Below are 26095 nucleotides of genomic sequence, written 5' to 3'. Positions count from 1 at the left end.
CTAACAACCCTCAGTTCTTCCTCTGTGTCTCTGAGACTATCTCCATCCACTTCTCCCATCCATTCAGTTCCTTAGAATCCATGTATAAGTGAGATCATATGACTTTTTAAATGAACAAATAATAAGCATATAAAACATAATCAGGTTTTAAAAGCATTCTAAGTTGAAACAAAGAAGAATAGAAGAAGAAAGAGAAATAGGACGATAGAATGAGAGCATACTAGGGAAGAGAAACAGGCAGAATCTCATCAGGTCCTCCTCACGTTCCTTATCTAGGCTGGGCTTCCCGGGGACTTAATTTATGTTTAGAGTTTTCTATTTTAGTGTAGGTTTCCAGTGTAACTAGTAATATGAGGACACCCACTCCCAACTCTGAGGGATTTCTTGAATATACATTCCTTTATCTATGCTTAATCGGAATGAGAAAAATAAACCAGCTACCCAATAGTTTTGGGAAACTTGGTTCTCCAGATGATGTGAAACTAGCCACTAGAAGTTTCTGCCTCCTCATTTCAGAGAGGTTCTGGCATTTTTTTTTTTGTCTTCCAGGAACATGGACTTCTTTGTTATGACTGTATTAGACTATGTCCATTCCTCCATGTATCCAGGGTGTTGATCACCTCAATATTATGGTATACTGACCGACCACTCAGGTCATAGTCAATTGAATGTCTGAGTGAGGGTTTTCCAGAAAAATCTTTTTCCTGGGTGAATTTAGTATGGTCAGTGTTGTGAGAGAACTAAACACAGGATGTGAAATGAAAATGCTTGAATGAAGGAAGGAAAGTCAGGAAGCATGGGGTTAAGGAAAGCATCTTATAGGTAATATATATATATATGTAAAGCGTAGAGAACGAGTAAAAGCAAGTGGGTTGGAAAGATAGAGTGTGAGAAATGTTTTGAGTTGGCTTTGTTTATATTCCATTTTCATCTTGTGGAGAAAATAATGGTCTGAAAACAATAAGAACATTAAAAAAATAACGTTGTATTTATAACAGTATGCGCGTTAACATACTGTTAACATTATTAACTATATCATTCACAGTGTTAACTTCCCTGTCTACTTATTCTAGGTTTTTAGGCTGGTTTAGCTGTAAGAAGGAGGGTAGACAATTATGGTGTCCATCTTGTAGAATTGCTGGAAACCCGACTCACACGGCAATAACACCAGGAGAATGTCCTAGTCCAGGGTTTTCTTCTCTGCAGGAGTGACCACCAGATAGAGCAGCTGAAGTGACCTGTGTGCATTTCTTACAATGACCGAGAAAATCCTCAAGACAAGGACAAGTCTGAGTACCTAGTAAGTCCCTGAACAACAAGGCTCAGTACACAGACACCTAAATTCAAGCTCCGAACCATTGCTCTTTGTTCTTATCTTTTGTCCCACTCACAAACTCCTCTTGAACAACATCTCTGCCCTATCCAAGGTAGAACTACCTAGATCATTTATACTTCTTTACCTAATTTCTATTTACTTAATTTGCATCTGCCTTTCTCTTTCTAATATCGTTAAAAGGATGGGTGCTTGAGGGTAGCAACCAGCAGGAGGTTTGTCAACAAAAGCTTTGTAAAGAGCTTTTTCTTAGTTTTGTCCTGGGTACTATCCACATCACATCATTCTCTAGGTGTTCTTCCCACAACATTACCAGCACTCTCTTTTTACGTTCTACATAGGTTTTTATTAATAATCGAATTATAGTTCATAAGAGACTCCTCTTTTATGCTCCTGACTATTATTCTTTTAATATAAGAGGTTCCTTGGTTTATTGGATGTTATCACTTAAGGGAAATAATAGTGTAAATAACACTGTGACAGTCATTATTTCTGCATTACTAAGACTTTGGAGCTACATCTATTCTTTTTGTTCAGTAAGAGACAATTTCTCTAATACTTTCAGACTTTTTGTTGGAGTTATTTCCCTCACAGTCATAGTATTTCTAATTAATGTAGGTATGGCGATTCCTCACTGCAACAGAAATGCAGTGCATGATTATCAGAAATAGGTGCATGTTTACTGTTTCATAGTGATGTTTTCTAAAATAAACAATATCTCTATGTGTTTTATATTTATATCCATCCTAAGAGGAAGGAACTTGATTTACAAAGGAAAAAGTCATACGCTGAACTAAATTGATGGTAGAAAACGCTCCATCAAAAAAAATCTGTACTTATCTATTCAATAGTGAACCAAAGAGAAGAATGTACATTAAGGGTACACTGATAATTCAATGAAATGATTTAGAGTTCTGAGTATAAAGCACCATTTAATCTGCACATTTCAGAAGATGGGTTTATCTCTTCAGGAAGCAAAAACAGTATGAATTAATGAAGTGCAGGCTTTAAACCCTAAAGGCTAATAGAGGCCCTAGAAATGTATAGAGAACTGAGTATAGGCACAACATTGGTGAGTATGGTAACCCTCAATTCCAGTAGTCTACTCCAAAGTAAACAAGTCTTCACTAAGGAAGTAATTTTTGTTAATTGCTATAAGCTTAAGATTTTTTCCACTTCTATCTGCAACAATCATATTATTCAAAAATACTTTACAAATCTTGGGATAAATTTTTCTTTTCTTTAGTTAACAAAGAAATAGCGTGATCCTTAGATGTATTATCGGTCTTCTGTTGATTTACCCTTAGTATTATTGGTTAAGAGCTGCTAACCTTAATGTTAGAAATGATCATAAAACCTGGACAACAGATACAGGGGCCAGTCAATAATACTACTGATGAAAGCCATTGCTAAGGCCTCTAGTCCTTCCAAATTCCTTGGAAAATCACCTCAGGTGTGTCTCAGGATGTTTTGATTGCTGCAGCACCTTCAGGTTCATAATCAGCCACCCACCAGTGGCATCCAGCAATGTTTGTAATTTTCAACTATCAGGTTGCCTGAGACATAAACTTCGTGATCATATACTGCTCAGAAATTTGTCATGTAGAAGTCTGAAATCAAATCAAAAGAACAGCACAGGACTTTCTTTATGTAGCACTTTATAGTTAAACACCACCATAGTTCCTGAGAAACTAGAAAGGTGTTGTACAAATAAATAGCAAACAAATGAATAGCAGTAAGTGGATTCTAATAATATTATATAAGGATGAAATCTTAAAAATTTATTTTATTTACCTAGGAGATGTCCAGTACATTTTCATTTTGGCATTATTATATTGTCAATTTGACATTATATTTTTATTGTGAACTTGTAAGAGTCAAGAGTCTTCACATTTTGACCCTGAAATTGGTTTGCATGACTAAGATGGTAATTCAGATTAAGTAGAATTGTGTTCTATCATTCCCCTCCACTTTTCCAGCATTCTTTGTCTTCATAAGAATCTATTTGTTACAACTTTGATATATTCTTGAAATTTTCCACTAAATAGCAATTCAGAGTTTCAGAAAATTAGTCTATCGATTCCATTCAACAATAGTTTTATCTTTCATCAGAACAATGTAATTCTGTCACCCAAATAGCTCAATGGCTATGTGAACTGAGAACTAGAATTAGGGAAAGTGTATCTCATGTTCAATACAGACAAGATAGCTCTCTTCTTCAGGAAAGAGAAAATTTTCCTTTGAATATTTATGTCCTTTTCAATGCTCAGCTATTTTCTCCTGGATTTATATCGATAGAGAGCAAAATAGTTGCTTTATCTGTTTACAGTTAATAAATACTAACATTTTATTACATAGTGTTACTTCATAGTCATTCAGTTTTATAAAATCTGTGTTGAGAACGTATGGATAATTTCAAAAGAGTATATATATATATATATATAAATAAATAAATAAATAAATATACACATATATATATATATATATCACATCATAATCATAACACTTCAGTGTGTTGTGGACAGCCACGCAATAGTGGCCAGTGACAAACAAGAAGCAATAGGTTATAAGATATAGAGAAAATGTGGACTTTATTCCTATAAATATCAGAATCTATTGATTTCTATTGTAAAACCCTTCTTCTATAAAGACATTTTACCTTCAAAGTTTAAAGCTTAAAGCAACTGTTATGGAATAAATTACTAAATAATGGCATATACATGATGTAATGGATGAAAAACATATACAGAAATATACCACTGCATATTAGACTTTCTGATTGAGGTTTGGCATGAATCTTGCATTTTATTTAGTTACTACATGAGCATAAATTTATTTAAGAGTCTAAAATCAGTGTATCGGAAAGGAATGTGATTTGTTGTATATGCAAAATTAGAACTTAAATATGAAAAGAAAATAAGATTCAGCTATTTAAAGAAAGTACAGATAGAAGGCATTTTTTTTTGTTCTCAGAAATAATTATATATTTTTATTATATCTTTTAAGTTATTTTTCAGTGTTTACAACTATTTTATCATTCAATAATATTTTAGATAAACTGTTAACCAACATATTTCATAAATATAATAGAATATAAAAAGTTAAGGAACACTGATGTTAATGTCATAGAGTCTTAACTTACAAAATGTCTGAGTTCCTGGTCTTTCCTAGTTTCCAAGTATTACTGGAATATGTATAAAAATTGATATGATATATACATTTCAACATTTAAATTATGTGGTGGACATTATCATAATGTCTCAGAAAATATTAAATTTATTAAACAATTTATATATTTATTCATATAAATTTTCCATTTAGCATTAAGGTAGAGAAATATTTCCAGTGATAAAAAAGTCCTTTACCTGTTTGAAGAAAATCAGCAGATGTAATGTTATTAAATATAAAACACATTTTATAATTTTTAAAAATATGTTAAATTTATTATTTTTAGTGCTTACTTATGGATATAGGAATGTTTTGAAAATTATACTCTCTGTTGTATACATATCTTGAAACCTGAAGCATTTGTGTAGAGGGAAGATCCTGAGCATGGATGCTAAGTTGTCCTTTGTAAAAGAGCATCATGATTTTTCACAGAGAAATACCATTAATACAATAAGGTATTTTATTTTATTTTTTTTAAAGATTTTTTATTGGGGAATTCGGGGATGAGAACAGTGCTGGGGAATTGGGGGAAGGGGGACAGACAAGTTGCTGTTGTTTTGTTCTTCAGTCTAGTTATGGAGGACGTTGCTTCACTGGCCCAAGTTGGCACCATCATTGCGCTCTTCCCAGGTGAGGCAGATCAGTCGCCGGCTTCTGGACGGCCGCTCACAGCGGCTGCTGGCCGCTCACGCTGGCTGCTGGCTACCCACGGTAGCCCATGGCAACCCACTGCAGCAGGGGTTGCAGCCTACACCGTTGCCGGCGCCTCACGGCAACCCAGCTCCAGGTTGAGCTGTTGTTCAGCATCTGAGCTGTGGAAGGCAGTGTCACTGGCCCTCATATGTGGGATCCGAACCGGGGCCCACTGGCATCCCAAGCCAGTTCTTAACCACCGCGCCACTCGGCCGGCCCTAAAATGATAAATTCTTGATAACTTCAGTTTCAGTGATGGAATATGGGAATTACAATAATATTTTTTAAAAAACCACCATATTTGTGCCTCTAGGGAACAGGACAATGATTAAGGAAAGGTGAGACAAAAGATCTTCTTGCTTTTACAGGACTTTCTATACTATTTGAATATTTTTAAACCATGCCCATATATGTTTTGAAAAAAAAATCTTAATGAATTCATTGTTCCAGTACAACCGTTAAGAAATGATAAAGATGAGCTTTTTCACAATGGGTTTGCTGCCAGAAAATAGGTGTAGTGAAAACCACTGCTAAATCTAACCCAAAATAGGAAAGGAAAAGACACACATCAACATCGTTGTCATTGGACACGTAGATTATGGCGAGTCTACCACTATTGGTCATCTGATCTACAAAAATGGTGGGATAGACAAAAGAACCACTGGAAAATTTGAGAAGGAGGCTGCTGAGATGGGAAAGGGCTCCTTCAAGTATGCCTGGGTCTTGGATGAATTGAAAGCTGAACATGAGCAGAGGATCACCACTGATATCTCCCTGTAGAAATTTGAGACTAGCAAGTATTACGTGACCATTATTGATGCCCCAGAACACAGAGACTTTATAAAAAACATGATTACAGGCACATCTCAAGCTGACTGCGCTGTTCTGATTGTTGCTACTGGTGTTGGTGAATTTGAAGCAAATAACTCCAAGAATGGGAAGATCTGTGAGCATGCCCTTCTGGCTTACACACTGAGTGTGAAACAACTAATTGTTGGTGTTAACAACATGGATTCCACTGAGTTGCCTTACAGCCAGAAGAAATATGCAGAAATCGTTTAGGAAGTCAGCACCTACAGTAAGAAAATTGGCTATAACCCTGACACAGTAGCATTTGTGCCAGTTTCTGGTTGGAATGATGACAACATGCTGGAGCCAAGTGCTAACATGCCTTAGTTCAAGGGATGGAAAGTTACCAGTAAAGATGGCAGTGCCAATGGAACCACGCTGCTTGAAGCTCTGGATTGCATCCTGCCACCAACTTGTCCAACTGTCAAGCCTTTGCATCTGCCCCTCCAGGGTGTCTACAAAATTGGTTGTATTGGTACTGTCCCTGTGGCTGAGTGGAGACTGGTGTTTCCACACCTGGCCTGGTGGTCACCTTGGCTCCAGTCAACATTACAACTGAAGTCAAGTTTGTTGAAATGCACCATGAAGCTATGAGTGAAGCTCTTCCTGAGGACAATGTGGGCTTCAATGTCAAGAATGTGTCTGTCAAAGATGTTTGTCGTGGCAATGTGGCAGGTGACAGCAAAAATGACCCACCAGTGGAAGCAGCTGGCTTCATGGCTCTGATGATTATCCTGAACACTACAGGCCAAATAAGTGCTGGATACGCACCTGTGCTTGATTGTCACACAGCTCACATTACTTGCAAATGTGCTGAGCTGAAGGAGAAGATTGATTGTCGTTTTGGGAAAAAGCTGGAAGATGGCCCAAAGTTTTTGAAAGCTGGTGATGCTTCCATCGTTGATATGGTTCCTGGCAAGCCTATATGTGGTGAAAGCTTCTCTGACTACGCCACTCTGGGCCAATTTTCTGCTCATGACATGAGATAGAGTTGCTGTGGATGTCATCAAAGCAGTGGACAAAAAGGTATCTGGAGCTGGCAAGGTCACCAACTCTGCCCAGAAAGCTCAGAAGGCTAAATGAATATCATCCCCAATCCTGCCACCCCAGTCTTAATCAATGGTGGAAGAATGGTCTCAGAACTGTTTGTCTCAATTGGCCATTTAAGTTTAATAGTAAAAGACTGGTTAATGATTCCAGTGTATCGTAAAACTTGCACAAAGAAAGGAGAATGTTTTGTGGACCGTTTGTTTTGTGTGTGTGTATGTGTGTGTGTGGCAATTTTTGAGCTATTAGTTTTTAAGATCAGTACTTTTTAAAGGAAATAATTTAACAAAAAATCTGTCACAGAATTTTGACCCATCAAAACAAAGTTTAATGAGAAAAAAACAACTGTAAAATTGAGATAATAAGACTTTCAACCATGTAAAGTGTGTGTGCGTGTGCACATGCATGTGTGTATGCACATCAAATGAATGTTAAAAATATGCATTCAATAGTAGTTGAATAATATGAATTCAATAGTAGTTGACAAAGGTAAAAGAATGTCATGTGGCAAGAGTTAACAAAGGAGATGAGGTTTTATTTGAGTGATAATGTAAAAGTGGGTAATGTACATATTGGCTCCTCTATACCAGATTAGAAATTTGGAAATCAAATTTATCATATCATTCAACTTTTATAAATATCTATTTTATGCATAAGAAAGCTCAGTCAGGTAAATTGAGTAGTCTGCCCAAGTTCACTGATTGTTAAGCAAAACAGAAAGTCAAACTCAAATCTGCTTATCTCTAAATCCCAGACTTTTTCCACTAATCAAGATAAGAAATAAAGGAATGAAGAATTGCATTTCATGGAAAAGAAAAACATGGACATGGATACTGTGGTGGAAATGCACCTGGTGTTTGGTGGAGAGTAGGATAGAATGGGAAGTAGGAAGCCAACAGACCGAAGTGTAGAGTTCAAGTTAGGGAGGAAATGGCAATGTGCCAGAATGATAGGACGAAGCCACCGTGTACAAGGCCATAGTAATGTGCAAGTATTTAAGTTTTAGGAGTAAATATTTTACTCTGCAGTCATTCTGAAGTAGAATTTTGAGCAAGATGAGAAATATTACATAAAAAGTTACGTAACAAAGGGATCCATTGTAGAAACAAGTAAACGATGTGGGAGAAAGCCAAACATCCCAGAAAAAAGATGGTCAAAAAGCAAACAAAAAGAAGTTCCAAGCTGAGGCTGAGGTTTTTTCAGAGTAAGTGATAGGAATGATGGAAGGGCCCTCTATGTTCTTTAAACTCCAGGTACAGATATCATTGTAGTGGCACTCACGCTGTATCACACCAAATTGCCTGCTGCTTTACAGCTACGACACAGAAAGTAAAATACACAAGATAACAGTACCTAAAAATTAGTGAACAAAAGCAGTTTTGCCAAAAATGTTTACATGGCAGATAATCCAAAATATTCTTATACCTTTATAAAGAAACATTATCACTGAATACCAGTATTAACTCATGCCTTTGAGAATGAAAAAATTTTAAAGGATAACTATCTAAAATAACCATAAACTCTTTATATCAAGTCCATCATTTTACTCAACCAATTTTTAATATATAGAAGTTTATATACTCTAAGTGCATATGGTTTCCAATTCAAAAGCTATTTGGTTAAGAAAACTTATTATACATCAGTTCAACAATGAGATCTCAGTTTAGTTTTCAGAAGTTGGGATTCTCTAAATTCATCCATTTCTTCAACAAAGATTTATTGCAGATCTATTGTGTTCCAGGCACTAGGGCTATCCAGATAAATAAGGCACAGTCATTATTCTCAAGGAACTCATAATCTCATGTGGAAAGTCAACACGTAAATATGTTTGAAAGTCACAAGTGCTGCAATAGACATCTTTATAACACGACACAAGCAGAGATGATGACAGAACTCACAGTGCTCAAGTATTCGTTCATCTTTGCTAGTTGGTCAGTGAAAAAATAAGAGTTTTGGTGCTGGACAAACCAGGTGGTAAATCTGGGCACTGAATCTGGGTACTTACTAGTTAAAACCATTATAACAATATTTACCTTGCAGTCTTGTTAGGAAGACTGAAGGAAATGCTGTATGCACCACCAATAGCACAGAGCCTACCTATCACAAAGGAAGTGCTGATTCAACTGCTCAGCAAATAATATATTGAGTATCTTGTGTTTGGTTAACTAGTCAAGATGTTGGGGATACCATAGACAATAAGACAGCCAAGGTGTTGATTTCATGGAGCCTAGATACTAGTAATGCAGGTGGTTAGGAAAGGTCTTTCATTTGAAGTTCATTTTTAGCCAAGATATGAATGGCTGGGAGTCAGGCAAGTGAAGATCAGGGGGAAAAACATCCAAACCAAGGCTCCTATGTTCAAAATGAGCTTGTTGATTCTGAAACAGAAAGAAAACCAATGTTTTTCAGCGTGAGGACAGGGTGGTTGGTGAGCAAAGGAGAAAATGGCACAAGATGAGATCCAAGAGGTAAGGGAATGTGAGGACTTTGAAAACCAGAGTAAGGGGTTTTGATTTCTTCTTTTGTACTTTTTAAATTCTTACTGGGTGAAGAGACCTAAATGGTACATATTTAAAGTCAAGAAGTAAAAGTCTTCTCACTTCCATACCTAAGGAATAACTACTGTAAATGGTGTGTGTGTGTGTGTATGTGTGTGTGTGTGTTTCTTTTTACATACACAAATAAAGTTTTTTTAAAAACAATCAATTATACTACTTATGTATTTTACAACTTGCTTTTTTCTTACTCAATAATATGACATGGGTATCCCTATAAGTAAAAAGCAAAACAACCCGCTTGCTGCATAGTATCCCATGCATGGTTGTAACTTATTTTTCAAAAGATCCTTCTAATTTTGAAATTTTAGATGATTTAGTCTCTATATATTATAGTAATGCTGATATATATACACACATGTATAAGCTCTCTTCATGCACATGTTGAGACATGTTAAAGGAAGTGATTATATGTGCAGGCTCTGGAATCAGACTGCCTGGATTTAAATTCTGACTTCATGAATTAGTAGCTGGGAAACTTTACTTCCTAAGCCTCAGTTTCTCCTTCTGGAGATATTTATAGGCCTACACTCACCAGGTCACCTTGTGAAGTAAACGAGGTAGTCCATGTAGTGTACCTGGCATGGGATCTGACACGTGGTAAGTGCTCAGTTAAGGTTAGCTATTATTACTATCATTGGAATCAATCCCTAGAATTGGATTTTCTGGGAACAAGCATGTTTACATTTACATTTTGATCAGTGCTGCAAATTACCCTCCAAAAATAAAACTAAGTTACACTTTCCCCAAGTTTATCCTTTGGCCCCCACCTTTACAAACAATGGATCTTTTTCATTTTTGCCAATCCAGTAGGCAAAAAAGTTACTCATTTCTGTTTAAATTTGCATTCTTAGATCACTAGTGAGACATTTGGTTAGCCATTTGTATTGCTAAAATGCAAATTGCTTGTTCTCCTTTGTCTTTTTCCTTTTGAGTTTGAGTTTTTCTCTCTGACTCTTTGGCTTATACATTTAGGATATTAAACTTTAGCCTAATATATATGATGTAAATATTTCATTGTAGCCTGTCTTATGTCTTTGAACTTTTAAAAATGTCCATTGTTCTTTAAAAGCATATTTTTTATCTAGTCAAATCTGTGAAATCACTTTTTTGTGGCTTCTGGATTGTGTCCTTTTTAGAATAGAATTTTTTCAGGATTTCTGATGCACATTTGGCTTTTCTGTTTAGAGCTGGGTCACTCCTGGGTTTAGGGAGCACCAGGGGATTTCTCCTGGACATTATTATAGACTAGGAGTTTTAATTTTTATCTCAAGTTGGGATATAAGCGGGAAAGTGACGTAACCTGATATGTAAATTAAAACAAGCACTCTAGCTATGTACCATATTTTTGGTAGCTTTCATGAACACTGCCACTAATATTATCTGTCACTCTCTACTAGGGCAGAGCAAGCAGTCTTTTCTATTTGCAAAATAACTTGCTAAACCATCCCATTAACAATCTAATTTTGTTAAACTAGTGTGATTTAATTAGGTCTCTGTAAAAGACATCAATATTCTGGCCAGTTCAGAAAAGAAATCATTGTGGGACCAAGTGATTAAATCAGTAAGATGTCAAAGGATCTCAAATACAATTATTTATGTGGGTTGAAAAATAAGCTCAATTTTCTTTTTTTTTTTTAATATGCACTGCACAACCAAATCAACTGGATGATTTTCATTTTGTTTAATGATGCCCCAAGGATGCAAACATTTGATTCCTTTTCAAAATAGATAAGCAATTATAAGAAGCTCTTTCAATTAATTTACTCAAACTTAAACTGGCACTATTTGGGAGATAATTTGGCAATATTTTGAAGATAATTCTAAAATAATTAATTTGGGATAATGAGAAAGTACCTGCCCATAATTTAATTTATCAAATATTTTTTACTTAACTAGCAACTTCTAAAAAGAAAAGCATACTCTGACTTTTATGAAGAGAAATTTTTGACATTTTCTGTCATTGTTTTTCATTGATTAGAATCAGAGTACAAAATTGATTTTATGAGAGTTAAATTATAATATAAACCAGTTTATTCACTAGTTAATCTTTTTCTCAATATCAAAATGTACCATCTTGGTATTATTACAGAATTATGATTTTTTGGCTACTTCAATATTTTTTCTTTTTTTTTTTCTAATGCATCAATATTGCAAATGGATGCTTTGCTGTAGAAACCTTTTAGTTTAGCATTAAATATAAAATGAAATGCCAATAGTATCAGCCTACCAGGAGACACAGTAAGTGCTAACCTTTATAGCACAATTTGTAGGTACTTAAAAGAAGGCCTCTTGGCCTTCTGTGACTCAAGAACTTTTCTAAAATGTATTCCTTGTGGGATATAAAACTGAAAGCAACAAAGGAAAACAACAAATAAAGAAACAAAACCTCATAGATACAGGCAATAGTTTGGTGGTTACCAGAGGATAAGGAGGGAGGGGTGGGTGGCAAATGAGGATAAAAAGGATCAAATACATGGTGATGGAAGGAGAACTGACTGTGCATAGTGAATATACGATGTGCTATATAGATGATGTATTATAGAATTGTACACTTGAAACTTATGTAATTTTACTAGCCATTGTTACCCCAATAAATTTTAATTAAAAAAATATTTTATATATTCAAAAAAAAGCTTAAGGAATAAATCATTGAGTATTCTCTTTTATACAAGTAAATTGGTAAAATATTTTAATTTTAATTCTTTATCTGAATATTTTAGGAGTTCAGTGGCATGAAAGGGATAAAAGATTTGATTATGGAATAATAAGACTAACACTTATATAATCCTTACTGTGCACCAAACATCATTTTAAGTGCTTTACACATATACACTTAAGACTCACAAATACCTTATGAGATAGTTTTATTCCCATTTGACACAGAGAAACTGAGCTCCTGAGAACTTGAATAACTTGTTTTAATTATACGCATTAAATGGCAGAACTAAGGTTTGGACTGTGTCATAGTGTCTCTAGGTCCAGGTGTTTAACCATTATGCTATCCCGAGGTAGCATTGACCATGGAGAATGGAACTGGTGCAAGACCAGGTGGGACACTGCAAGGAGTTGGGGTAATAGGAGTCCTGGGAGCTGGAATGAGAAGGAGCCCAGAAAGTAGGAAGCACAGATGTGACATGATTTGGCCAAGTAGAATATCTAAACAAAGCTATTAATTAATGCATGCTTTTAATAGCGCCAAAATAAAATATATATCATACTACTAATTTCTCAATTCTCACTGGAATTCAAAAACTCCCTTTTGAGGAACAATTTATAACAAAATGAACCTATGAGTGTTCAGATAAGATTAGGAATATGTTAATACATCATAACTACTTGTGAGAAACTTCCTACGTTGAATTTAATGCTGATAAAACATTTCCCAGAAACAAAATACCCCAAGCTTTGTCTCCATGCCATTTTTCAAGGAACATTTATGCTTACTAGTGTGAAAGTTATGTGATGGATGGATGCTGTTGGCTGAGAAGAAACCTAGGCATAGCTTTCACCTGGACAGGGAATAACAACTAGTGATCAGTTGAATGCAATTCAATTAAGTGCTTCATCAACTAAGTGCTTTTCCATCTTATTTTTAAATTGTTATTAATTTAAAGTGTTTTCCTGAATAGAAGCAAAGTGATAGCTACGCATAGGTGAGGCTGTGTACTGAAATAATTTTGAGCCATGTCTTGAGAGTTAAATGTAGATATTAATGACCATGTATTAATAATCATTGTCTCTCTTTTTTAAGGGACCAAAAAATTAAAGACACCAGTTTAGTTGAATATAAATCTCAAAGAACAATTTATTAATTTCTATTGATTGTACCATATTTTTCACTAGTGGTTTAAATAATGTTTGTTGAATACTTGTTATGTGCCAGGTACTGTGCTTTTGCTAAAATATATTTTGATAAATGTGTATATTCTCTTTCAATATTCTTTTTCAGCTTTCTATGGAAAATTAGGAAAGGGGAAGATGACAATAAATAAACTATATTTTATCAAAGATTCAATAACGTAAATATTAACATGAGGACATTCCATTATGATTTCAAATTGACTGGTTTAAGCCAGATATTCTGGAAAACCTAATCCTTTTTTTAAATATGATATAATGCATGTATCTAACTAAAATAGTGTTTAGAATAGAGTAAGCTCTCAATAAATGTGTGCCGTATTTTTTGTTGGTATTATTCTAATTGTATAATTAAATTACTGAACAGAATTCTATATCATTAGTATGTGTTGTTTTAATCATTTTTAATTAGTTATTCATAAAAGAATAGCTTAGTAAACTTTGCGATTACTTTAACTAAATTATATTGGCTTCCTTTTATTGTTGTTTTTATTGTTTTTAACTTCTTAACCTGATCATCTTATTGTCTTACATAAAACATTATTTAATTTTTCCTCCTTTGTTTTTGCTTCTGAACATCTTTTTTTACTTTTTTGGTCATGCTTAAACTTTCAAGTTCTTAAGCATCTTCCTGAGTTAATTAGGTGTTATCTCCACTAAGTATCGAAATGCATGGTCTCAAGATCATTTGGTTTCTTCATTTGCTCTTGTGGGAACATGAAACAAAATGTATGAAGTTTCTCATAAAATAGGCTTCTCTAGCTATAGTGCAAATTCTTTCAAAGCCACATAACATAATCACACATATTCATAGCTACTTCAAATACACATACCATAGACAAGGTAATCCAACTTCTTAATATATATATTTTTTAATATTTTATTGGGGAAGGGAAACAGTGTTGGGGAATTGGGGAAGAGGAACAGCCAAGTTGTTGTCCTTCAATCTTAGTTGTGGAGAGCACAGCTAGCTCAGCTCCCACGTTCAGTCACCATCCGCTCAGCTCAAGGTGCCATGTTCAGTCTTAGTTGCAGGTGGGCATAGCCCACCATCCCATGCAGGAATTGAACCAGAAACCTTGTTGCTAAGAATGCATGCTTTAACCACTGTGCCATCCGGCTGCCCGATGGCAGCTTAGAGCAGCTCAGCTCAAGGTGCCATGTTCAATCTTAGTTGTGGGTGGGCATCGTCCACCACTCCTTGCGGGAGTCCATCCAGCAACATTGTTGTTAGGAGCACGTGCTCTCACCAGCTGAACCATCCTGCCACCTGTTGGCAGCTCAGCGGCAGCTCAGCTCCAAGGCAGCTCTAGCCAATGTGGTTAAAGAAATGAATATGACATAAATTATTAATCCCAATATCTTTCCTGGAGCTTCATTCATCTGTTTCTAACCTTCTGCTTGACATTGCCAACTAGATGTCCCAGGTACCACAAAGTCCAAGAAAATTTACCGTCTATTATTTGCTACTTTTCTTAGAGTTCCTACATTTCAGTCACATATGCCAGAAAACTTGGACTATATATGATGTCTCCCACACTTGCTCATTTTGTCAGCCACCAAATCCTGATCATTACTGTGATACCCCTTCAAGTTCTCTCATTCTGTCTCCTCTCTTCCACTCTTAAAGCCTCTGTCCTAATTCAGATTGTTACCTTCTCCCTGGCTAATTACAATAACCGTTCTGTATGTACCAGCTTTACACTAATCCCTTTGGACTTCACGCTACTCTCTACACCAGCTAAATATCTAATTTTATATGTGTAATAATACACACACACACACACACACACACGTTGCTTGTTTAAAACAAAAACAATATCTTTGCCATACCATAACTTTCAAAATCCTTTTTTTTCAACTTCAAACTCAGCCCTGCAGAATGCTCAGTTTCACCTCTGTTCCTTCATCTAGGCTTTTCTCTGATTGGGAATACTTTAACCAAAGGTTGTTTTTGTTTGTTTGTTTGTTTGTTTGTTTGTTTTAGCTGAGCCATTCTTCTGCCTGTTGACAGCTCAGCGGCTGCTCAGCTTGGGCCAGGGCTCGAACTGCTGTTGCTCAGAGCTCGCACTCTTGAGCGAGCTCTTAACCAACTGAGCCACTCGGCCGGCCCACTTTAACCAAACTTTTAAACAAACATATAAAATCTCGTATTCTCTTTCACAAGACCAGCTTCACTCTCCCACACAGAATGTATCATGCTATGATCTATGTCCTCACAGATCTCTTTTGATCCTTTATCACAGAATTTCATTGTAATTGCAATGCTGTACTTCATGATTTACTTGTTGGTTTCTCCAGGTCTATTCCCTTATCAAACTTGGAAATCAGAAACTTGCAATGTGACATACATTTTTTTATATATATATCAGGTACCCAGCAGACTGCCTGCTCATATTAGGGAGGTACTAAGTTTGTGATGGAGTAAATATTTTGTGTCAAAGTTTTGTATACCACATGATTCTGTATTGTCTGTCTTTAGTCATTCTTAAATAATTGCCTTAAGATATACATATTACAACCAAAGATATACATATTACAAAGTTGCTTCTACAGGTTCCTGATTCTGGATGAGTTCACTTGTTTTACATATTTTTTAAATAGAGGTCTATGTTTGTATATGCAATGGGAGAATTCTCAAAAAAACACCCTGTGAACTCCCAAGCTATCATCTGTTCTTCCCTTAAGATTAGATGGATATAGTAAATATAAGGCATAATAAAAACTTAAGACAGTCTCCAGAAAAAAATTTACTTCTAGAATCTGGGAAAGTGGCCCAGGACCTTAAGATATATTGTGCCTATGTATTCAAGTATACCATGCAGATAAAATCCCTCTGTTGTTGCCTTTTACATTGATTCATTTTAAGGTAATTTAATTCCCATGGATACTTTACTATAATATTTTAAAATATATTACATTATCAGGACATTTTAAGTTCATCAGTTATCTTTGTGTATATTGCCTCATTTTAATCAGAGACCCTAAGGATGAGGGCTCCGCATTATCATACTGATCTTCCAGATGAGGAATGATGGTACGTAGAAAATGGCAGTGCTTGTCTAAGACCTCCATAGTGAAGAAGTTGTAAATGATCTAGGTCTACTTTAAGATCAGTTCTACTTTTATTAAATTATTCCAGCTTCTCAGCAGTTAACATTGTATGCAACAAACACTTTTGGTGATAAAACCTTCAAGTCTAAATACTGTGTTGTTACATGCATTAGAGAATGTATTATAAATTTCTAACAACTATAGCTAAACTTTGAAAAGCTAAATTGGTAATAACTAGAATGCCTATTTCTCATGACAACTACCAGTCATATCAGTACTTGTATTCTAGATAAAAACATAAGTGGGATCAAAGCCAATGCTTTCTATATCTGCCATAAGAAGTTACCACAAATTTAGTAGTTTAAAACAGCAAAAATGTCTTATCTTACAATTCGGAAATCAGAAGTCTGATAAGGGGTCTCAATGAGCTGAAAATGAATACATCAGTAGGGCTCCATCCCTTTCCTGCAGCCCTAGAGCAGGATCTGTTGTTTCCTTGCCTTTTCCAGCTTCTAGAGGAAATCTGCTTTCCTAGGCTCTTTTTCCAGCTTCTAAATCAGCAACAATGCATGTCTTTGTGCCTTTCTTTCATAATCAAATCTCCCCCTCTGACTACACCTTTAGGTAAAGGTTCTTTGCTTTTATGGATTCATGTAATTAGATTTGTCCCATCTGGATAATACAAAATAATCTCATCTCAAAATCTTAATCATTTCTGCAAATTCCCTTTGTGCTGTAAGATAACATATTCACAGGTTCCAGGAATCAAAATATGGACATCTTTGTGGAACCACTTTTCCACCTACCATGCCTTCCAATCAAAATAGAGAAATGGCTTGAGGAAGGATGAGAAGGTGTTAAAAATGCCAGTAGAGGAGATTGTCAACAGAGGTTTCACTTTTTGACTTTGATAATACATCAAATGAGGTTCAAAATAATAATTTAAATAACTTTGGAATTCATCATATAGTCACTATTATATTAGGGGAAGAAAAGCTAGACAAGATAATGATTTTAATGTCACCTACTTTTTAAGAAATATCTATTAATATTAGTAAAGTTTTATTCCATTATTACAGTAGACATTTAGTGGTTCTGTTAAAATTGTATATCCCCAGACTCCAGCCACACAAATGCTGACTCAGAAGACCTTTAATGGGGCATAGAAGTTTAGTTTTTAATAAGCACATCAGTTGATTTCTGATGACTGTGTTCATTTACTGCCACACTTCAAGGAATGCTGCTATAGTGTTTATTTCTTTACCACCAGAGCTAGAATAGCTTCATTACAGTAACTATAATTTAAACCTCTGAGTTTGGAGAACATATATTATTCAAAATTGGCATTTAGTCTGAAATAGCACAAAATTGAATTTTAAGGTAGTGTAAGTAGAATAATTGGGGTTTATGAAAATTAAAATTTTTTTTATTACTACAATTCTTTTGTCATTTCAGGATGGTATGAGTTGCATAATCATAAATTTGGCCCTTTATTCAAAAGACAGTCATTGATTGCCTGCTATACACATAAACTGGGCCAACTGCTATGGGAGGATTAAATAAGTATTCTCAGTATCCACACCTTTAGAAAGCATATTCAACCTTATCTATTCTGCTTCAAAGCTAAGGAGAAAAGTTCTTATGTTAATGGAAAAATGAAGTTAGTTGCCAAAAGAAAATATTTGTTTTGTTACTGTATTCAGTTTACTATAAATATAATACAAATTGAAGGACACTTTCTAGTGCTAAAACCAGTGGTGAAACTTTCCCAGACAGACAAGTTCAGTGGCCCCAGCAAAAAAAGATCAACTTTTTAACATAAAATTAAGAACAATTTTCCAATGCCGGGCTCAATACTGATGTGTAGTGCCAACGATAATAGCTTCCTCAAAGTGAAATAATTGAGCATAATTTTATCTTACTATATTATCACCTGCTGTTTTAACCCAGAGATTCAGCCATCTCCATGAGTTAGTTCACATGGGAGTACTATAAGAAATAATATGTAAGTTAATTAAAGGATTAATTATTAGGAAAATGAAGTTACTTTTGCTAATTTTGATTATTTGTGTTTTCTAAAACTTGCTTTCTATTCCTATATTTTTCTTATCAATTTTTATAGACACATATATTAGATATGCTATTAAATATCAGCATACATTTAACAACTTACTTTTAGAATACGTTGCACATTTCCTTATAACCAAATTGAAGTTTTCTCATTCAAAATCAGATTGTATAGTTTATTTAACTTCTGTGATTAAACCATTCTAATCTATGCCCTTTGCTCTTAGAGTAACTCTAAGTTCCTGAACTTGGCTAAAAAGGTCTATACCATCTGAATCCAACTCACCTCTCCAGCCTTGCTGTATACCACTTACCTCCACCGACTTATGTTCTAGCTATTAAAATTCAGTTGCTGGAAGCCATATGCTCTATACCTTCTCCAGACCTATATGCATGCTTTTCTATGCCAAAAACACTCCACTCTTTCTCCACATCTTGCCTGGCTACTAATCTTCAGGACTCAACTTTACTTCCTTAAGGAAGCCCTCCCTCCCTCACCACATCCAGATTAGGATGCCGCCTACAAATCCCCATAACTGAGGTGCAACTCATCATCTTCCCTATCTCACTGTATTGTACTTGCCTGCATTGTCCCTACACCATTTGTTTGTTGAGGGTAAACCAAGAGTAACTTAATTGAAAGAAGTGCTGTCCTGAATGCTGAAACCATGGAGGTGGCTATGAATAGGTGCCTGACTCCATGTAGTTCACTTGGAAATAATGAATAGTAATAATAATAATAACGTGTAAATACACATTAAAGTGTCAGATAGTGACAATAACAGAGAACTATAAATACATAAAATAGGATATATAATTCCAGGTAAATTTTATGACCTTTGCATGGAAGTTCACGAAAGGAAAAACCAGAAGGAACACTTTTCTAAATTGATATAAAGATATGAATGTTTTCTTCATATGAAAAAAGCAGTTTTACTTTTTTCTTCTACTTTTTGAAGGACTTTGAAAAAGCTTTTATCCATTCAACAGAAATTTTATTAATTATGACAAATGGCAGCTCACAATTTGCCACTGTTACTTTATTCCATCTCCATCTCACATGAAATAACTACATTGTATTTATTTTGAAATTCTCCATTTTTCTTAAAATAATGTTTGGATAATTAACATTTCTTTAGTTAATTAAAGATAAGGAAATATTTAAAACACACATGCATGAAATATTTATTTATATATTCAAACATTTTATCACTGATCAGACTATTTCTTGAAGTTATCCATATCAAATTGCCAGATCAAATGAATATAGTTTTAAAGGCAAAAATTTTAAATAAGAGAATTATACCTAACTTTTAATGTTAGTGGATTTTGATGTGTTCCTGGATATTTTTAATTTACTGAGATTTAAAGAAAGGTATTTTTAACTACCATCTGCATATGCAATCAATTTTAAGTTACATTTTATATTTGAAGTGTAATGTATTAGTTACCTGAAAGACACATAAAGCATGGAAAATGTGAAAATGTATGTGGAAATGTATAATTAGCACTTTAAATATTTATTTCTTCTATTTAATAGTAAAATATTCTATTGATTTATTATAGTCATGTTTATGAAATGTGTATATATTTGACAGCCTGTGTATTCCATGGTATCCTAATATTTAGCCATACACATAAATTAATTTTACAATTAATTTTAGTAATGTTGGATTAAGATGAGTTTAGCAAAGTAGATGATGTGTGTGTGTGTGTGTGTGTGTGTGTGTGTGTGTGTGTTTGAACGTGTGGAGGGGACAGGGTGGTTTTTAAGTTTATTCAAGTAGTTAAATACATATCTCTATAATTTAACAGCTACTAGATGACTTAGAAACCCATCTGCCTTGGATGATTTTTATACTGACTTAATTCAAAGAAAAAAGATGGAGCTTACAACCTTTGAAGACAGAAGTAACACAGTGGCTAAATAGAGGCTATATTATAATTTAGTCAAAAACAAACATTATGAATTTCTATGTAGTCGGACTACATGGCTCAATATTCCAGAAAATCTGAAATTGTCTGCAAAGCAATAAACCCAATTATTTTAGCATTTCCATTAAGATACACGGCTACTTAGAATGCTACATACATTGAATTATCAGTTATTAATATTGGGAAGTAAAAGTGTGCATCAAAAAGAAAACCTACTTTTCAAGTTTATAAAAGGATCACTGCAAAAAAAAAAAAAAAGAAAGGTTACTTTAGTACCACTATCTGGAAACACAGAACACATCTTTTACTCCATGAAAAATAAAACAAATGCTGATCAGGCAAGTAGCTCAGTTGTAAAATCAAAACCTCAGTAGCACTAGGCCGTCATCTTACACATGAAAGTATTAACCTTCCCTTCTTAATCCTCAGAGACTTGTAAAGAACTGAAGATATAAGTGCCTATGTAAAAAAGGAAATCTCTGCCTGGAGACCATTTTTCAAGTACTAAAATAGCTCCTTGGGGGATATGTTCTTACAGTAGCTGACAGGCAGAGGGTTCGTGTTCTAAAAAGATTTTCATTATAGCTGAAACTCAGGAAAGCCAGTCAGTTAATGGCACATGTTTTGAGTTGACTTCTACTTTCAAGTATTTAGGTATGAATTGGTGGCAAGACAGAACAAATTCCCATGAATAATTGCTTCCTCTGTTGCTGATGTTGTCTTTGTAAAAAGCTACCTGCCTTTATTTATATGAAAAATAGAAAATTTTGTGTGATTTTTTTTTGTAACCCCAAGTTTTCCTAACTGAAATATTTTGCACATTTTGAATTTCATAAAAATGTAATTACATGAGCCATCTGCTTAATGACATGGTCAAAGAACAACAGTTCTAATATTTAGGATTCAAGCACGGTTTATTGACTAGTAGATTTAGTTAATCTTTAGAGGTACATTTTTGCTCAATTTTTAATAGAAAATTTTGAAGTAACATAATGTGAAACCTAAAAAGTCTATCTCAGATGTTATGTTCTTCCCAATTGCAATTCAATTTTTATCTTTGAACTGTTTTTAAGAACAATATCTATAAGGATCATAGAACATTAGAGTCATTACCTAATTAGTTTCAGGGTTTTCTATAATCTTGAACTCAGAAAACCTATGTCTCTGTAATGTTTGATTGCCTATAGTAATTGATAGGAATGGCTTACCATGTGCTGTATTTTATTGTTTCAGAATCCAAAAACCATTTTTCTTAATTTTGTTATCACAGTTTAGGCAAATATGAGAATTTACGTATTCTGATACTTATACTAGTTCAATTATCCAACTTGAAAATGAGAAACGTAGACATATTCCAGATATTTTGAGTTATTTCATCTTTTCCTAAGCTGACCACAGTGATTTTAAGGATAAAATTACAGTATATTTGTAAAACATTATCAATAAAATTTGATTCTCTCACGTTAGTCTTTTCACATATATAAATCTGTTAATTTATTCAACAAATATTTAATGAATGCCAGTGAATCAAGTAAAATGTATTAGGTATAGGGGATGTGTTAATAAATAAAACAGATAATATTCTTTTTAAAATTTAATGTATAATAAGCATATTAAATATTGGAACAAATAAGAGGAAGTAAATGAGTGCTTACACTACTAATGGATATAAAAATTGTGACAGCCACTGTATAAAGAAATTGAATTGTAAATAACATAATTGAAAATACATGCATATTCTCTAGAAACCAGCTCTTGGTTTCAAGTCTATGAAAATGTCTGCACAAGTACACCAAAGGCAGTTTCAATATTTTACCACAGAATTGTTTGTATTATAGAAAATAGAGAAACGAACCAAATGTCCTTCCATCAGTAATGGCTAAATAAACTATTTCATACTCATATATTGTAATATTATGCAACAATTTGAGTGAAAAGAAGTTTCTTTTGGTTTATAGAACATTGCATTAGACAAAATATGTAAAAATATCTATAAAACGCAAATGAAGATAATTGTGTGTGTGTGTGTGTGTGTGTACGTGCAAAAGCATAGGAAGAAGTCAAGAAATGTATACATGAACTGATAATAGTTACTTGTGGGGAAAGAATCTTGTACGTGAGTGATAGTAAAAGTGGACTTCAGCATTCTTTCTCATATGATAATACAATATTTATGAAATTATAAATAGCAAAAATAAAATTTAATGTTATGAATTTAATGATAGGAGCACGAGTGAAGAACAGGCAGTAACTAATTTTGAGTAGTTCTAGAGCAGGGAAATAGTTTACATTACTAGTTCAATAGACATTCATTGAGTCCGTATAGAACCCTATATGTGTTACTTTCCACAGTACCTGTTACCAAGTTATATCTTTTTAAATTCGTTTTAATGGTTTTTAAATTTGTGCCTTTGAAATTAAATTTAGTGTTCCAGAGCTATCACTACTAGAGTTAGTGTAATAAACTTACTGCAAACTTGTCCAAACAGAGAATAAAATATTCTTTCTTTTTCATTTGGTTATTTTTTAGTTTTTCAATTTATTTTTAATTTTACCCAGTCCTCCTCCCCCTCCCCTTTGTCAACGGTCTGCTTGTTCTTTGTATCTATGTGTCTGTTTCTGTTTTGTTTATTTTTTTATTTTTTAGATTCCACAAATAAATAAAATCATACGGAATTTGTTCAATTTATATCTTAATTAAAGTTTTCATGGATATATGATATGATGGAGGGTTTGTGCCATTAGATTTTATTTACCCAAAGTCTCACATTTAGGACAGCTGCTAGAAATCTCTCCTTTCCATGCACCTGACACTGCCCAAGCTGCTGCTTCTTTGGCATTCTCCTTCCTGGTCTTGTGACTATCATGCAGCTAAAACCGTCTCGATGCCACGCATGACCCTCCAGTGACAGTGTAATTTCGGAATTAAAGCATCCTATCCCTTACTCTGCTGCTTTTTTTCATGATGAAAACTCTCCCTGGAATTCTGGCCACTGAAACTGTTCACCTATGCATTATATCTGTTAATCATTGTACTGGTCGCTGTGGCTACCAAATGAGTTAGACACAACCCTATCTTCAAGAGGCTTCATTCCTAGGAAAGGGATAGACACATATTGATCAAGAACTGCACTAACATTGTGTAAATGTAGAGATAGAAATATGCAAAGAGGACATTGACCACAGAGGAATACAGATTTAAATGGCAAGGATGGAAAGTTTCCACATGATATCATTTTATGTGAGCTTTGAATGAGCAAGTGATACTTGTTCTGGGCCCTCAAGGATGAACTGTATGGCTCAGCTCAACAGAAAACATTTAAAAAGTCGAAGAAATGTTCAAATACTTGAGTATTCCTAGAGAAAAGAAAGTCTTGAGCAGAAGTAGAGGGAGGTGAACATTTCTCTTTGCATATCTGCCACTGAATACTTGGTTATTACATAGGAATAAAAATAGATTGCATAGGTTGCATGTTTTTAGTAAGAAAAACATGTGTTTCATTTTCAAAGTCAGTTATACTGAGTATAGAATGTATAAAGCACAAAAGTAGCTCTATAATGTCATTATCACATTAAAAATATGTCAAAAATTATTAAGAAAAAAATTACTGCTTTCACTATTGCCAAATGAGTGACAACCAAGTGATCCAATCTCTTTCTAAATTTTATTTATCTTCAGAATAGTCACAGAGTTCATACTTAAGCTATAAAGCCTTAAGGACAAAGTGTCTTTGAGCCATCACTATAACTCCCTGGTGTGCCCTCTGGTGAGTTAAAGAAAAGGACAAAATGTAAACCACAGTCAAGCAATGCACTCTTGATACTGATAACGTTGACTGAGCAAGAGGTTAACTGGCCAGAAATAAATTGAGGGGGCATTCTTCTAATATTACTACACCAGAAAACATTCCTAATGAACTGCATGACCAGTTAATGAAATATCAACAAATTAAGATGTCAAAAACAGGAAATAGGCACTGCAATAAAATGGTAATTTTTTTCAAAAGGAATTTACAAATTTAAACAAAGAAGTTTATCTGGGTATTCCCTCCCTAAAAAAAACAAAGCAAAACTTCAATTCAGAACCCGAGAAAGCGCTGAGTGTTGTAACTATCATTTTTATTAATTTAATCTGTTACCTGTCAGACCCCTTCTTGTCCTTCATGCCTAATATTTCCTTTGAACTTAAAAAAATAGACTGAAATGTAGAATTTCAGTCTAAGAAGAAGATAACACTTGAATTGATACCTAAATGAGTGGAAGGAACTAACCATGGAACTAACCACAGAAAGAATTCTAGGTTCAAGAAACAGCCATGTTAAAGGTCAATATGGCTACTGTACATAAACAATGGGAATATTCCTAAATGATCAGGTCACAGTGGCAGATAGACTGTGTAAATATTTGCCATTATGGGATTCTAGATTTATTGCTTTGTCTGTGTCTCCCATAAGCCTCCCTCTATATTCTGTGAGTGCTAAGACCATGTGTATCTCATCTCCTCATATATCACTGATGATTCACTGTGCCTGGCATAAAGTAGATGCTCAATTAATGATGGATAACATGATAAATGAGCAACCTATTTTATTTAATTTGATGCTTACGTATATAGTTCCTATTCAAGAATGCACTTTCAAAAATATTGTACTATAGGTATTTCATAGCCTGTGAGCAAGCTCTGTTTAAGCCGGGATTTGGGTTACTATAATAACAATCACAGGGAAGTCCTCTATGTAAAATTCATGCGGAGGTCCAATTATGCCTAGGTGTTGAGATAAATGTATTTCAGCATTGATTATGAAGTTTTCCTTTTCACTTAGAACAGTAAAGAGCTTTATCCATTATCTTGATCATTACTGAGCAAACATTACAGAAGATTAAAGAGAATAGTAATAGTTGAAATTTTTTTCACTTGTTTTATTCACTCTAATTTTATATTTAATTGGGGAAGCTAATGCTTTTCTGTTTCAGTTTTCTATTCATAATTGTTGCCTTATGAATGCAATATGGTTTTTGACACTTTATGTAAGCAGCACTGAATTTGTACTCTCTGTTTATTTAAGCAACTCTCATAACCTATTGCTGCATAAATAAGCTCTATGTGTAGTGTCCAAAATTCACCTCTGAATGTGAGCTTTCAAAATGAGTTCCTAAGTGTTTCTCCACAGAAACCTCATTGAAATTGCCATTCATACTGAAGTCAGCAAAGCACATCAAGAAATTATGACTAGATGAGATTCTGAATAAACCATTCCAGGATAATTTTCTCAAACATCTCTGAGCTAAAAGCATATTATTTTCAGATATAAATCAAATGAAGCTAATATTTAATCATGGAGGCTAAAATGTGAGGTTATTGGGGATAGAAGGATCATAAGTGAGTGGAGGGTTGTAGTTAATTTTCCCACTTGAAGAGATTCCAACACTGAATCATGCCTTGGAGAATATTCAAAAAAGGAAAGAAAACAAAAGCAAGCAAGCAAGAAAGAAACAAGAAAAAAAAAGATTTAGAGATTCCACTAAGGAAATT

The 26095-nt window shown here is 34.3% G+C and overlaps 1 protein-coding gene and 1 pseudogene across 10 annotated transcripts in view; both read left to right on the top strand.

Moving 5' to 3' along the window:
• LOC109396576 (elongation factor 1-alpha 1 pseudogene) overlaps nt 1-7247 on the top strand; it is a 13943-nt pseudogene extending 6696 nt beyond the window's left edge.
• The window catches only part of GRIA4 (glutamate ionotropic receptor AMPA type subunit 4), a 380852-nt gene that overhangs the window by 36721 nt on the left and 318036 nt on the right, over nt 1-26095 (top strand). The gene's annotated exons all lie outside the window — the stretch shown is intronic.

The sequence above is a fragment of the Hipposideros armiger genome, unplaced genomic scaffold (assembly GCF_001890085.2).
Source record: "Hipposideros armiger isolate ML-2016 unplaced genomic scaffold, ASM189008v1 scaffold_527, whole genome shotgun sequence".
In the NCBI taxonomy this organism is placed as follows: Eukaryota; Metazoa; Chordata; class Mammalia; order Chiroptera; family Hipposideridae; genus Hipposideros; species Hipposideros armiger.
The sequence above is the reverse complement of the archived record's forward strand: the minus strand, read 5'-3'. Positions and strand labels throughout refer to the sequence as shown.